The 16,262-nt window shown below is 36.8% G+C and overlaps 1 non-coding gene across 1 annotated transcript; it reads right to left on the bottom strand.

The window, feature by feature from the left end:
- Positions 1 to 360: 360 nt before the first annotated feature.
- On the bottom strand, positions 361 to 431 carry Trnag-gcc (transfer RNA glycine (anticodon GCC)). Its single transcript has one exon. It is a non-coding gene; the product is annotated as a tRNA-Gly (tRNA).
- Positions 432 to 16,262: the final 15,831 nt, after the last annotated feature.

Below are 16,262 nucleotides of genomic sequence, written 5' to 3'. Positions count from 1 at the left end.
TTCTCTTTTCGGTGTCTACGTTTGTCCTCGGCAGTGGATTTCGGTCCCAAATAGCCTTTATAAGTGGATCATTAGCTGTCTGGTTCTGAAGCCTCCTGCTGCTGGCTACATGACTCACTTGTTAACAGTCAACCAGAGAAACAGATTACGTAAATAACTTTGAACAGACCTCTAACTACACATGTCCATGAAACAAAGTTCTGACAGGCACCTCTAGTTACTATTACGACAGCTACGAGGACCGACGCTTCCTTTTTACCTTGTTGCAGAGCCTATAAAAGATGGTTGTCCGAATGCTCTATCTGCAAGGTCAAAAAGGGAACCTTTTTTTTTTTATTTTAGAATTATAAAAAAAAAATTTGCATCGACCGGGAATGGAACCCGGGTCACCCGCGTGGCAGGCGAGTATTCTACCACTAGACCACCGATGCTTATTGTGCTAATATTCAAGATAAAACTTAGAGATTTTTTGTATACTTTCAATTAATTTACCACTTAATTTTGTCGGTCATCAAATACCTTGCGTTCCGATTAGGATATTGACCCGTTGACCTGATCACAAGTGTAATTAAAATCTTCCTCACTTTTTTTTATTGGAGGAGGCCGGGAAGGGGTGTCTGACTTGGGTTGTAGAATCACATAACTTTTTGTCATAGGCGTACCAGTTCCGAAAGTTCAAAATTGTAGGCCTATTTATTTTATTTTTTAATGATACAAGAATTTACGGCCAAAAAGTATGTGTACGTTAAGATAAGATAAGATAAGATAATGTTATTGATCCAATCAAAGGGAAATTCGGTTTGACTACAATTGACAACATCAGCGTAACTACTGTACAATAACAGTAGGCCTATAGATGAAAAATTCGAACAACATTCACAAACGAAACACATACACATTCATTACCAGCGCATTATGAATTAGACTTCTATGTACTTCTCGATGACAGATGACGACAGCTGATCTTGTAACACTCTGACCGATAGTGTGATAAAGGAGTTTTAAAATCTTTCTGTTTTAGTTCTAATGGAAAGGAGACGACCACTTCGTTCAGATCTTATGTAACAGTGGTTTAATGGGTGCAGGTTGTCTTTAAGAATCGAAAGTGTTTTGGAAAGATATCTCTCATGAAAAGCTCTTCAAGAGATGGTAGCTGTGTTCGAGTGATATGCTATGCTTTTTTAATTAGTCTATTTTGACTAAGTCTTTGTGCCAGTGAAGTATTACCATACCAGCAAGTGATGGCAAATTTAATTAGACTGCTGATGGTTGCTGTATAAAAAAGTTTAATAATTGTTTTGTCGATGTTAAATTTTCTTAGCTCTCTGAGATAGAAGAGTCGCTGGTGACTTTTGTGTACAGGATTTGACAATGTTTACTCCATTTCAGTTTGTTGTTAATAGTTGTTCCTAGATATTTATATTCTTGTACTTGTTCTATGGTTTGATTGTTTATCTGAATTTCTGCAATATGGTCTTTATGCTTCCTAAAGTTAATAATCATTTCTTTAGTTTTCTGAACATTTAAATTAGAAAGTTATCTATACACCATTGGTAAATGGTGTAATTGTTGAATGGTACATATTTTCGTCATCTGCACTAAAGCAAATGATTGTTGTGTCGTCAGTAAATTTTATGATGGGAGTGTCAGCTGATACGCTCTAAATGTCATTTGTGTATAAGGTATACAATACTGGTGACAGCACGCACCCCTGCGGCGCTTCAGAGCTAAGCTCTCTCGTGCCTAACACAGGCCCGTTCATTTTACATATTGTGGGCGTTTGATAAGAAAGTTTAGAATCCAAGCTTGTGTGTTTTTGCTAACGTTCAATTCAAATAGTTTTGTATCATGCGATGTGGTTGGATGGTGTTGAATGCGGATGAAAAATCTCCGAATAATACTCTGGCGTAGTGTCTCTGAGTATCAAGATGATGGTTTTAGACAATTCAGCATGAATAGTTTTGCATCTTCTGTACTTCTTGACGGTTTGTAAAGGAGGGGGGGGGGGGTGTAACAATGCGGGTCGTTCCAACTGAAATCAGAGAACATAACGCTGGGGCGCCCTTAGCAGTGCGGGGAACCCTGGGCGAATGTCATATGCGGGGCCCTGAGCCGTAAGGGTAGACAATATATAGATATATCGTACCATGTCACGCTAACGGGCCTCCGACGCTGTAAGCCTTATTTTGTTACAACACATTCTACCGTATCTTCTGGCCTTTATCTACATAATCTGGAACTCCTTTCCACCCTAACGTCTGGATCTGATACGTCCCCAAAACACTACGTAGCCTAAAATGCATCTGCTCTTTGTGGCGAACATCAAGTGTGCAGTCAAGCCTAAAGGGAAAGAATGCCATCAGGTACATAAGCTAATTTAGATGAATCTGAGGCTCTGGTCGTGAGCCTCGACGTTCTGAATTCGTCGAAGACGTTCTTTCATGTTTGGGTCGAATTTGTCAAGCATGTCAACCATTCTCAACAAAGTATAAAAAAAACCTGACCGTTGCATAAAGTGTTTATAATCTCCTATGAAATGCGTTTTTTTTTTACTTTGTTTTTTTTTGTGGTTGTTGATGTTGTTGTATTTTGGCAAGGTACTGTACTATTGGTAGAATTCTTGCTAAGACTGCGCGCGAATGCATTTTTCCTTTTCTATTTTGTTCTAGCAATTAGTTATCCATAGCGCTACCATTGGGTGCGGTGGCCGAGTGGTTAAGCGCTTGAAGTCCTGGGTTCAAATCTAGATTCAGACTGGTTTGAAAGGTTAACTTCTCAGAGTTTAATCCATTCACGCTAACACATAATTATAAGTATGGATGGCTGCCCGGTCGTGCGGTATGCGAGGCGGACTGTTGTTCGGTCGTCTCAATCGTCCCGGGTTCATATCCTGCCCTCTGCTATCCCCCGTCGTCCTGCAGGAGGTTTGGACTAGGAAGTAGATTATCTTCAACTCCGAAGGAACATCCGAAACATTTTTAAAAAATTTTAGATTTTAATGCACAAAAACCACGTGCTGCTGAACTTAATGGCCAAGATGTTTCCAGTCGCAGCAGCTTTCGTTTGCTAGTATAGTACATCAAATGGTAAAATACAACCTAGGTCACAGCTAGGTCACAGTAACAAACAAGGAAACCTTCTCACACACACCCTCGTCCATTTGTTTCTAAGGCGGACTAAAGTAACAGTTTACTGTATACGTACCAATTCATTTTACACTGTAATGCGACATAACAGTTCTATATGACTTTTTATCTAAGAAATAAGCGATTTTGATTTGTTGATTCCGGTTACGTGTTGTTTTTTTATGCCAAGGTAAACTGTTCAACAGTGCTAGCCACCTTAGAATAGACAGATCATAAGAGGCTGTCTTTACCGAAAGTAAAGGTATTTAGAAACCTAAAATGTCATGTTAAAAGCTTACATCAGGGTCTAGAGTAGATATATCTAAATTAATTACATGATTGATTCTTAATAATTGATACTTTACTAGTCGACCCACGGCATAGCATACGCCTCTATTTTGCAGGGCCGGTCTTAGACCAGTGAGACCTTAGTGACCGCAGTGGGACCCGCACTTTCATAGGACCCGCGCTAATTCTAGGTGTAAATTATTTAATTATCTTGATTTAACAGGAGCTCCTGGAAATCTCCTGAAATTGCAAAATATACGAAAAAGTCATAGAAATCTCCTGAAACTATTAAAATCTTTTGAAAACTCATATAAATCTGCTGAAATATATAGACAAAAATTGTTATTTTGTGTGTTATTCAATATGGAAAACTCCAACCCAACGCGCGATTTAAAAAAAACGGCATTATGCAATACCCGTAATTGTAGAATCTGGTTTATAAAGCTTCTCGCACCTCAAACTAATGAAGAATTACTTGAGGTCAACAATTCTCGTAGATAGATTGAAACATTTTATAAATTTTTCTATTGAGCGTGATCTAGGTAGGAAACAGAAATTTTATGATATAGGCCTACTGTTTGACTTCTCTACACGCAAGGGTCGTAAAGTAATTCCGTACGTAGTAAAGAATGAATAAAATGTAAAGACGAATTTATTTTCTAATACAAACTCTTAATTGTCACTTATTATCCGTATTCCTACCCAAACGTGGCCCCGCGAAATCCGTTTCGCATAGGGCCCCACAATTGTTAAGTCTGGTCCTGCTATTTAGTGAAGGGTGAATACAGAGTACAAAGCTTGTTCTCCCCCCACCTCTTTTTTTACGTGGGATAATTCTATTCCGACTTACAGAAATAAAAGAGTGATCTTTCCATGATTTTTTAAAATTTTACTTGATCTCTATTGTTTAAACTATTAAACTGTGAATAGTTTAGTTTGCGATTTTCTCGCTGGACTGTCGTTCGGACTTATCGATGGTCCCATGCTCGATCCGATCACCCGTCGTCCTGAGGGAGGTTTGGAGTTGGAAGTAAATCCCCTTCAGCTCTGCAGGAACATTCGAAACATATAAAACAAACAAACAGAATTTAAAAAAGGTGGGATTTAAACGTATATCATTTATCCCTCTAAGAGATTTTTCTCAATCGTGAATTTTCAACAAGAAACAGGAATGTACGTATTTAATGTATTTACCTTCATCTGCCATGTAGACATTATAGGTGGACCTTCTAAGAACAATTTTTTTAACTTACTATTATAACTAAACGTAATGTATTTCATTGTATTCTGACTGCATAAAATATTTCGATTCTCACTAAGATATGAGCATTGGAGTGTACATATATAGTCACCAAAATAACTATAATAACATTTTTTTTGTTTCTTTGTCGCTCCAAAGGATCATGTTTAAAAACATTAATTTTAAATGTTATATTTTTAATAAATGAAATATATTCCATTGCATCGTAGCTACATCATATTCTCTTCCGATTCTCACAGCCAGACAGTATCGGCTTGGCCTACGGATTAAAAGAATATGTAGTTCCCAGCATACACTTTGTCTAGATTAAGCCCTTGTCTGTTTCTTTGTTGCTCCATTGGAACATGTGGAGAAATTCGCTTCTGTACTTGGAGTTAAGTTTGAAGTAGACTAGAAAGTTTGTCGTACAGCAGATGGTGCAGAAGGTATACGATACTTCCCAAAAGACAGTGTCCAGATTTTTGTTCACCCCCATTTTCATTCCTGGAAGGATGTGATGGAGAGCGATGGCCAGAAATCTGGGAACGTTGCACGCGCTAAGAATGATGGCCATGAAAAGAACAACTTTAGCCATTCGCCTTTCCTTGGCGGAAAGAAGAGCCCCAGCGTCTTCTGAAGATGCCCCGCCTTTGTTTTCTTGCAACGTACTCCTAGGTTTGTTTTGGTATCTGACGGGATCCATGTGTTGGCGTATCTTGGAGGAAGCTTTAAGGGAATAGATCATCCACACTGTACATATTAAAAGTATGACTTGTGACAACACGGAAAGGCTGATGCCAGCGATCATGTCAGAGAGTATCTCCCATTCAGCAGCGGAGTCACTGTAGAGCACTGTCAGCACATATTTCTCGGACATGGTGCCATTCCTTGCCACAGTGGTCCCTGGTGATATGCTGACCCATTGTATGTTGGCGAAGATGAAGATGGGCAGGTGGACGCAGACGTGGAAGATACTTATCCCCAAGATGATCATCAAGCAACGAGCCTTCGTAAACTTCTGGCGAACAGTGAAAGGGGACACTACGCAGAAACACCTTTCCAATGAGATCACCGTGGTTATCCAGCAAGAGATAAGATACGCCACATAGCGAGACCAGCTAAAGACGTAGGCTCCAAAGAGCCAAGGGTCAACTGGACTTTCAGGGTAGACGATCTTAACCAGGTAAGAGCAGCAAGATGCGAGTTGCATGAGGGTCACGGCAAAGTCTGTTAACGACAAGGCGAAGAGACCTATGCTCATACTATCCTTCAACCCAAGCTTGAAAAAAATTATCACGTTCACGCAGTTGGTCACCACCCCAGCCACTGACACAAGTCCGTGGACTGTGATGGTCAGTGAGATGTACAAATAGTCCATGGTCTCATCAGATATATACCAACTGCTGGTTTCCTTGACCTGGTCGCTTTCTTCCCCATTGCTCATGATCGTGAAGTTATCAGACAGAGTCATTTTAAAACTGAGAAACTTGATAACTTTAAACAAATATGAATATAGATTCAGAGCAATAAGACAATATATAGAGAATAGTTTTACTTTTGCCTTGACCAAGAAGGCCGTAAAAACAGTTTTTAAGGATTAATATGTTAGTCTAGAGCGCAAGTTAATAGATTATTACCCCCTCGTTCATTATGGTAGGAAAAATGTGTAGAAATGCTCCTTCTTTCCGAGTGCTATTAGAACATGGAATGGGTTGCCTGAGCCAACCAGGAAAACCGATGACGTGGCAGAATTAAGGTCATTGGTTAACATACATGACTATATGCATGAAGCGTAGGAAGTAATCATCTTTTTTGAAGTAACGTCTGTATCTTATAAGATAAGATAAAATAAGATCTTTAGCTTAAGCACCAAAATCAACATATCTGTTTTTACATGTTAAAAAGATGAAGGCGAAAACATGGCGCCTTGAAAACCAATTTCTTCTGGTAGATTGGGCACTTGAGCCTCGTCAAGACAAAGGGAAATTATTACGATTTAATACACTCTCTGCCTTGCGGCATCAGGAGTCATCCTTGAGGAAGCATCAGAAGGTGCGCCCCTTAGACTTCAGCTCTCCTTAGTACACACGCTGCAACTGCGTTGATGCAAAAAAAGCAATTCGTAGATGGACAGCAAAACTCAAGACAGAAACCATAAACCATGATTTCTTTGTTCAAGGCTGATAATCCATCCTGGAAAGACATTATCTGGACGTGGCCATCGTCACTTGAGACAAAATAAAATTGAATACTAAAGAATTACTTTATTTCTCAAACTTATCCTTGCACCTTTTTTAACTTTACAGTAATTCCTCTAGAGCTTTTTCTATTCTGCAATAAATAATTCAATCTAATCTATGTCTACTTCTATATAGTAAAAGGGAAAGAATCCAGACTAAAAAGACTTCCAATTCAACCGAAAAGTACTAAAATACGGGTGAATTTGCATTTCAGTTAAAAGAAAAAAAAACAATCTTTACAATACTAAATAAAAAATTCTGAACTTAAAATTCTGAATATGAAATATCTAATATGAAATATTATATTACATTCGAAAATTCAAATTCCGGTGATCATATTTTTGTCTCAAATTCTGAATATCAGATTCTGATTGGCATATTTCAAAATCAGAGCAGCAATGTATATCATCTGTATTTGTTTTTTTTTAATTACCTTGAAAAGCTTGATATATATTAGTTCTTAAAATCTATCCCTAAAAACAAAAACAAAAAAAAAAAAACAACCTTACATACAGAAACAAAGTCCTGTTTGAGCTTGGACGACTGTTCAAAGGTTGTTACTACATAATTAGCGTGATGCTAGTGTGAACACACCAAGACGACATAACACTTGACACCTTAAATTAAGTCAGTGGAGTCTGGCAACTGTTAATTATCAGTAAATTTGTGTGTGGAAACATCTCAGCCATGTAGATCTTTCAAAATTAGCACTGATGTGAATTATTAACATTCGGTCTTATTAATTACCGTAACCCTAACAGGCCTGGAGAGTGAATTAATATCTATTCAATATTCTATTCAATATTCTGATTTAACCCTGCCACTTAGTCTTATTTGTGAAACTTTTTTTTTTATGTGTCATACTTCCCTTGCGCTCAGTTATATAATTTCAAATGGAAATTATCATTTGTTGAAGTTAATTATACTATTTTAATTGCACCCTTCCTTCCTTTGTAGTGACTGAAAAAGAAATATAATGGTCTACAGTTACAGATGAAGGAAATCAATCACTATATAACTAATACCTTTTCTAGTTATAAACAAGTAACAATTAGTTTTAGAAAAATGTGTAATTTGAAGGGGAAACTCCGATGGTTTTTCAAATTTGAGTTTTGACATACATGAATTCTGAGTAAAAAGTTTTAATTGTAAACATTTTACATTTTTTTTATTCAAATGCTTAGAAAAATTTAGATTTAATATATTAGAAATAAATTCTTGATATCTGCAAGCGAATCTAGATCTAACCAATCGTATCACTTCATTCTTACAATGGCTGTACGCTCAGTGACAGTCTAGTCATAGCTATAAATGGTACAGTTCTATATGTATATACTAGCAATATGACCCGCGGTCTGCGGGCCTTAGTTTGGATATTACTGATGTACTCTACTGGATTGAATTTAGATCTATGTCAAACTTTATATATATATATATATATAAAACAAACTGGTTAGTGCAAGACTTGCCTAGGCCACGTGAAATTAGGTGCTAGATGACCCTTCCACTGTTTGTGAATCGCGTGATCTGATAATTGTGGTATTGCTGTTCATTATTAGTGTTATAATTTACATTACCAAATTCATTATGACAACTTTTAATTTTTTTCATCTTTATTATTATGTATACTATTATAATTTGTAATTCTGACTGCCTCTATGTGCCAAAACTAATAAAAATCTCCTAAAAAAAATAATAAAAAATAGCTAAAATAGAAAATTGGGGTGTCACTCAATATGGAAAACGTCATTCCTACTCGCGATAAAAAAAAAACGGCATTATTCAATACCCATAACTCTGGCATCTAGTAAAAACAGAATTCTCAAACTAATCAAGAATTACATGTAATCAACAATTCATAAGATAGATTTAAACATTTGGTAATTCTTGCTGTTGAGCGTGATCTATGTAGGAAACAAAATTTTGATTCTGTAGTGTATGACTTCGCTATTCGCAAGGTTCGTTAAGTATAGTTAATTTGATCGTGATTTTGTAAAGACGAATTTATTTTCTAAAACAAAATCTTAATTTTCACTTTTTATCCTTATCCCTACCCAGACAGGGCCCCGCGCAATTCATTTCGCATAGGGCACCGCAATTGTCACATAGAAACCCGGTGAAAATATGACCGTTTTGGATGCGCAGAAAAATTACGTCCGAAAAACATCAATTACTAAGTTATTATTGAAAATAAAATAAATTGAAAAGCATATATAACAAATTGTTAAAAACCATCGGATTTTTTCTTTAATAATCTGATGACTATTCTTAAAAGCGATTATTTTACCCTGGATAGGTAATGGATGATAGATTTAAGAAAAAGAACATTTTCATACCACCCCATTTATCACTCCGCACGAAAAAAAAATCCTGGTTTCAGTGAATGTATAAATACACTGAGTGTATATATAAATCCAGACCACCGACTATATATATATATTATATCTAGACTAGACATGGAGATCTTTTAACACAACAAAAATTTAAAACTTTAAAAAAACAAGGCGTTGTTGTGTAAAGTAGGTTAAGAAGTAAATTTTTTTTCTACCCTAACCTATGTAACATATAATTTAATGTTTAGTTCTAGATCTAGTAATTGAACATCGAAAAAAAGAGCTCTCTCGTCTCATAATTATTATTTTGCAATTTTTAGATACATAATCAAGAAAGATCTAGGTAATCAATCTATTTAAATGTACATAAGATGACCAAAATCAATAGATGTGAATTATTTCGATCTAGGAATTCTGTAGTATTATCTTAATGGAAACAAATCGGAAATGGCTTTATTTCATGAATTTGCGTGAATATATAGTTCTGTGATTAATACATAACACTCTATATATATATATAGGTCTGTGAGTCGATAAATCCCGGATAAGAATACGTTTCCGTTTTCCAGTCTAGATATTAGATATATAGGTCTGTGATCCAGACCGAATAGACGGTGTGCACAATGTTCCTGGACGTCTAATTATTTTTTCTTTTCATTTCGTCAATATGAGCTTTTCAAAAAAAAATATTTTTTTATTTTAACACACAGGTATTCATATTGAAAGGTGGTTGACGTAACAGAGGTGCCCCTAGGAAACGCTTTAATTAAAGACCAACTTAGGCACCAACTTGCTTTAAATGACATAGAAGAAAACAAGACAGCTGGTGATCACAAAAGCAGGAGATACACAAAAACACTGCCGAGGACAGACGAGAATGGCGAAAAGAAAATTTAATAGACCACTGGCGGAAAATGGTTTGTCTGCGTTGGATATGACAAAATATATAGGTCGAAGCTTGGGCTGCGTAGCAATGGAAAACTCTGCATTTCTCGTTGTCTTTCGGACTCGAAGACATGCCTTGTTTTATTGTATTTATAGCTTTTAATATGCGTGATTAGTTTAGCATAGATAATATAGGTAGTTTTGATTTGTTTTGGCTTTTGTTTTAATGTTTTAATAATTGTCATTTTATCTGGGTGAATAGAAATGTTCCAATTTGATTACCATTTTTGAAATTTTTCTAATTCTATTTGTCAAATTTTTAGTATCTCGTGTTGTTTTTTTGTCTTAAGTGTATTATGGAATAATCTGCAATTATTCTAACTTTTGTTCATGAACTGATGCAATTACGTTGGTCTTTTTCGTAAATTAGAAAAAGTAGTGGGCCTAAGGCTGTTCCTGAAGTCCACTTTAGTTTATTGCTATTGGGGTTGATTTGGAGTCATTTATTATTACAGATATGGTGTAACAAGAAATGACTTGATGAGTTCGTTTTTATATCTTTTGTAAGGAGAGAATGAGCCAGCGTAAGACAGACAGGTAAAGGCAAATAAAAGTGTGAGATCGAAGATTGCTTTATTTTATTACATTTGGGTGCACTCGGAGACTTTCTAAATAACCCAAAGTTTAAAATCTCAATCATCACCGGGATTGGAACCTAAAATTCCTCGGTTAGGAAGCCGAACGCTTTAACCTTTACTGAACCTTGCCTCGGTTTGGAAGCCGAACGCTTTAACCCTTACTGAACCTTGCCTCGGTTTGGAAGCCTAACGCTTTAACCCTTACTGAACCTTGCCTCGGTTTGGAAGCCTAACGCTTTAACCCTTACTGAACCTTGCCTCGGTTTGGAAGCCTAACGCTTTAACCCTTACTGAACCTTGCCTCGGTTTGGAAGCCGAACGCTTTAACCCTTACTGAACCTTGCCTCGGTTTGGAAGCCTAACGCTTTAACCCTTACTGAACCTTGCCTCAGTTTGGAAGCCAAACGCTTTAACCCTAACTTTATCTTGCATAATAGAGCCTATCGTTCATGAAAGAAATTGAATTTAGATCATAGAGTGAGTTTCGATGATAAATTTTAGCACTAGATCAAAATATTCTTTATAATAGTTTATACCTATTAATTACTAACTATATGTTACCCCCATTCTTTTCTTTTTTTTTTTACATTGGCCTTTCTCTTTGCCTTGTCGCGCTGTCTTTGTCCTTATCTCTCACCATTTCCCCCCCCCCCCTCTCTCTCTTTCATACTATTCTCTCTTTTTCCATGTCTTCCCAACCCTCTTTCTATCCTTCTCTAGTCCAACTTTTATCTATACAGGCCGTTCTCTGTCTCCCTAGCTCTCCTTCTCTGTGTACCCCCGCCTTTCTAGCTCCTTTCTAGCTATAGTTTTCTAGCTCCTTTCTGGCTCCTTTCTGGCTAGTTTTCTAGCTCCTTTCTGGCTCCTTTCTAGCTAGTTTTCTAGCCCCTTTCTTATCTAGTTTTCTAGCTAGTTTTCTAATTAATTTTCTAGCTCCTTTCTAGCTCCTTTCTCTCACTTTCTCTCTACATTTATTCATTTCTCGTTCTATAATCGTATTCTACATCAATTATGTCTAAAAGTGCAAGGTAGGGCAATTTGGTTGCTTTTATAGCGTGACTACTAAACGATTACTGCCCTTTATCTGAAATACGATTTTGCGCAGTATGGACATTTCATAATTTCATATGTAACATTTGAAAACCAAAATCTATACTATTACATTTGTTACAAATACAGGTTAAAAGAGAAAAAAAAGGACAGTGTCGATATACATATAACATAGATATCATCAATTTTTTCAATTTTTAACAGAGTAGCCGAAGAATGGTCAGACATTGTCTAGATCTAGATCTATTAAAAGATCCTATTACAGACGCTACCTCAAAAATGAAGATGATTACATTCCCACGCGAGTCCTTAAGTCAATCTAGTCTACAGTTGTTGAAGAATGTAGAAGACTGAAAGCTGAGCTGAAAGCTGAGCAGGTTTGTCAGACATGACTCACTGTCAAAAGTCATCCTTCAAGGTACAGTGGAGGAGCATGAAAATGGGCTGTCCGATGAAAAGCTGTATGGACAATGTAAAATAATAATAACAATAATGCAACAATAATAATAATAATCAACATAGGGAAGGGGTGGGCAAATTACGGTCGACGGGCCATATGCGGCCCGCCGAGGTGCTTTATGCGGCCCGCCGACACCTACAGAAATCAGATGTGCCCACAGTATATAGATATAAAAATGCAAATATTAAAAAAAAATATCTATATAAATCATTGAAACTGTCTCATTATAAAAAGTTTTATAAAAAGTAAACGAAGATTATGCTTATTGGCTATACATCAATACACTCAATTTAAGACACAATGTCTTGAGTGTTGGGTAGGCTTGAAACAAGATGGCAAATGTAACAACTGATGGAGCTCGATTTTTGACTGAGAACCATAAACTTGAAACAGGAAAGTTTGCACAAAGCTGCATATAATTCATTCCTTAGCTGTACTACACACAATGAATCAAAACTTACTAACGCTAGGGGAGTTAACCACGGGTAGCTCTGATTTATGAAAAAATAATCCAATATAACGCTAGATTAGATTGGCAAGGCAAAGGAGAAGAATATAAAACCTCAAGGGTGAAATTGCTCTGTTACTTGAAGGACATTGACTGTGACTTTTTATTACCAATATTTCTAATGAAGAGTGGAAGACAAAATTTCAAGTTTTTTATAACATTGCTATTGCAATTGATTGCTTGCATATGAAATGCAAATGCATGATAAATCTTTACAAACAAGGCTTTCTCTTTTCTACAGGCAAGCAAAAAAAAAAAAGTTTTTTTGTCATTTTCCTTTGTTGAAAGGTGAAATGATTAACACTTATTAAGAGAAGCCGATTCAGCTCCAGAGGACATAACTCAAACCCCCCGGAGCTTAATGGGTGCCAGAAGCTGTATTTCCACACTTAAAAAACCTTTGCTGCTGTTCACACTATTTGGGTACACATGCATCAGTTCTTCTTTTTCGTTCTCATTTTACATGTTGAAGGGTTCAGATCAGTAATCCTATATCTGAGATGAACCGCGTAGTGGTTCCCAGATCAGGTAGTTCTCCGAATAGTCTTTGGAGAGTCTTGTTCGGGTCCCTTGATTTAGTATGCACTATTGAAGGACATGGTCAGCATTCTCTGGTGATGCTCCACAAGGGAAGGCTTCGCTCCTCCCGACATTTAACTTCCGGAACATAAATTGTCTCATTCAGTGAGCAAGCATTTTTTGTGGAAACTAAACAAGTATAATCACTGGTCAATGTTGACTGACTGTAATTTGACAGACATCACACACAGGGGTAACAACTAGTAAGATAGTTTCACAGTTAAGAAACATTATCCGAGTGTAAGAAGTAAAATACTGCACATTAAGTACAACTGTAGGTATATATTTGTGGGGATATTGTGATATAAAAAGACAACAGCAATTTTAAAAAATCGTAATACAGTGTATATATGAATTAAAAGACATTCTACACAGCAAGCTTATCTTTCTAAGATATATATATATATATATATATATATATATATATGCGGCCCGCTATTACCAAACTTTTTCAATGCGGCCCTCGATAAAAAAATGTTGCCCACCCCTGACCTAGGGGATAATAACAACTGACCTCACAGATACCTTCAAGGCCCTTAACATTCCTAGGAACATCCTCGTTGCCTCTCAGAGAGCGGTACTGCTGCAGACCTGCAACATCACCGGAAAATTCCTCTGTGGAAACTTTTAATGTTATTACACTGAATTTTGTTTCTCTTTAGCGAAACTCGACCCTGGCAGCGCCAGAGAATGACTACTCGTTCGTTTCTAACATAATAATAATAATAATCTTTAATGTCCGTAAGGAAATTTGTCTTATAATTTGTGCACCACACCAAAAAAACACATTGTAAATAAAAAAGAAACCAAAGTGTACATTCACACCAGACTCACTCATAATTTAAATGTGCAAGTTTATATCAGATAGTTTCTATTTAATGATTTGATTGCCAGGGGAACAAAAGAGATTTTGTGTCTGTTTGTCTTTGCTATCAATGGTTACATATGACCTGATATTTTGCGTTAACAAACCCCCTGGTCAGCGTTGAGATTTTTATATGGCTACTCGGACCAAAAAGAAAAAGGTTAGGCAGCATCGTTACGGAGAAATTATAAGCAAACCGTCTCTCTCTTCACAGTGTATCATTCAATACACCGATATCCTGAAAAGTGAAAAGGTACTAGCATAATATTTAGAGATCCTTGTAAACCAACAAAAGTACTTCCTGCCAGTTTTATTATTTGGCATTTAGTTCAACGATTAGTATTACAACAGCTCTCCAAGGAAATGAGATAAATTATCTGGTCTTAGCCACATTATAAGCGTCACACAGACCTCAGTTTCGACTACAACTAAATGTTCAGTGTGCTGTTTCATTTACGACTTTGACAGAGTTAGTAAAATCCAAAGCTTAGCAAAATGTTCTCTGTCTTGATTTCTTTGGTTTCTTTATTCATTGTCGGTGGTAAGTTACAGTTTTGAAATTATTTGATGATAAACATTTGAGTTCTACAATGTGATGGAGTGCAGTGGCGTCACTTGTGTCGGTGTCACCTACCTAGTGACGCCACTGAGTCTGTATGGTGATGAACATACATGCTCGAACTTTTTTTAAAAGTTCCGGCTGTTTGGAACGCCCGCGCTCCCGCTTTGCAACTGGACACAGAGTATGAAGGGGTTTCAGAGAAGAAGGCAAGTGGAGGAAATATATTTCAAACATATAAAGGAAACTTTCGCATGAGTTTTGCGGGACATGTCCTCCTAACAAAATGAATTACGCATACTAAGAGTTGCGATGACGTGGAGGACTATACTAGGAAAGCGCCAACAGGGACATCCTCATATAACTTGGTGCCACACTTTTGTAGATGACCTCATAGCACACTAGGCGTTGCCAGTGACAGATCTTTGTGGAGACAGCTTGTCGTTCAGCCAAACGGCGCGGGAGGATCTAAGTCTAAGTAAGTAAAGGACATTGTCATTGTTATTTAATGAACAACTTCATCCTGTTTTTAAGTGCTTTTAATGGTATGTGTGTTAGGGTGAGTAATTATGTGTTTATACGTACGTGTGCCACTGTGCCAGCGAAGTGCTTAGGAAAATAGAAGTTCTTATACTTATCTATTGTTAGTTTTACTTCAAAAGATATGAAGGGATCCGATATTGCTTGTATGGGAGAAATTACGAGAACAAACCTTTTACCAGACAGACAAAGTGAATTAATATAAGATTTGTAAAAAAGAAGGAAAAAAGAACCTGGAAACGTACCTCCAGTATAAGATTATATAGGAAGCAAGCTTTGTATAATAACAGTATAGTTTTATGATTTTATGCTGGACTGTTAGTGCACGTTTTAATAAACAGACCAGTAAAGTAAGACACGCAATACAGTTTTCAAACCTTTATAACGTACTGTACAAGAGTAGGCCTCTCAAAAGAAACCACCAAAAATAGAAGTACTTAAAATAAGCAACAAACAAATTGGAGACGTAGAACCGGATTCTCAGACCAAAGAACAAGTAGATAGTTTAATAAACCTTGAGAGTGTAGTCAGTGTATCAGGTGGAACAGATGAAGGCATTAAACGTCGTATATATCTAGCGCGTCAGACATTTACACAGCTAAAACCTGCCTGTAAATCTCCCCACATCTCTAACATAAGAATCTTTGACTCTAATGTCAAGGCTGTCCTACTGTATGGTTCTGAAACACGGAGAACAACTGAAGCAGCAACAAGAAAAAGTACAGACCTTCATCTACAGATATCTGAGAAATATCTGAAAAATATACTGGTACGACAAAATAGAAAACACCAAACTGTGGGAGATGTTAAAAACTGTGTATGGTTATATTCACGGTAGCGCTCAATTTAGATTTTGACTGTACATCGGGTGTTGAAAGGTGGGCGGGCAGTGGCTATCACAAAAGGATGAGAACCCGGTCAACTGGTTCATGTGAATGGGTGTAGGGGTGCT

This window comes from Biomphalaria glabrata, chromosome 9 (genome assembly GCF_947242115.1).
Source record: "Biomphalaria glabrata chromosome 9, xgBioGlab47.1, whole genome shotgun sequence".
Classification (NCBI taxonomy): domain Eukaryota; kingdom Metazoa; phylum Mollusca; class Gastropoda; family Planorbidae; genus Biomphalaria; species Biomphalaria glabrata.
The sequence above is the reverse complement of the archived record's forward strand: the minus strand, read 5'-3'. Positions and strand labels throughout refer to the sequence as shown.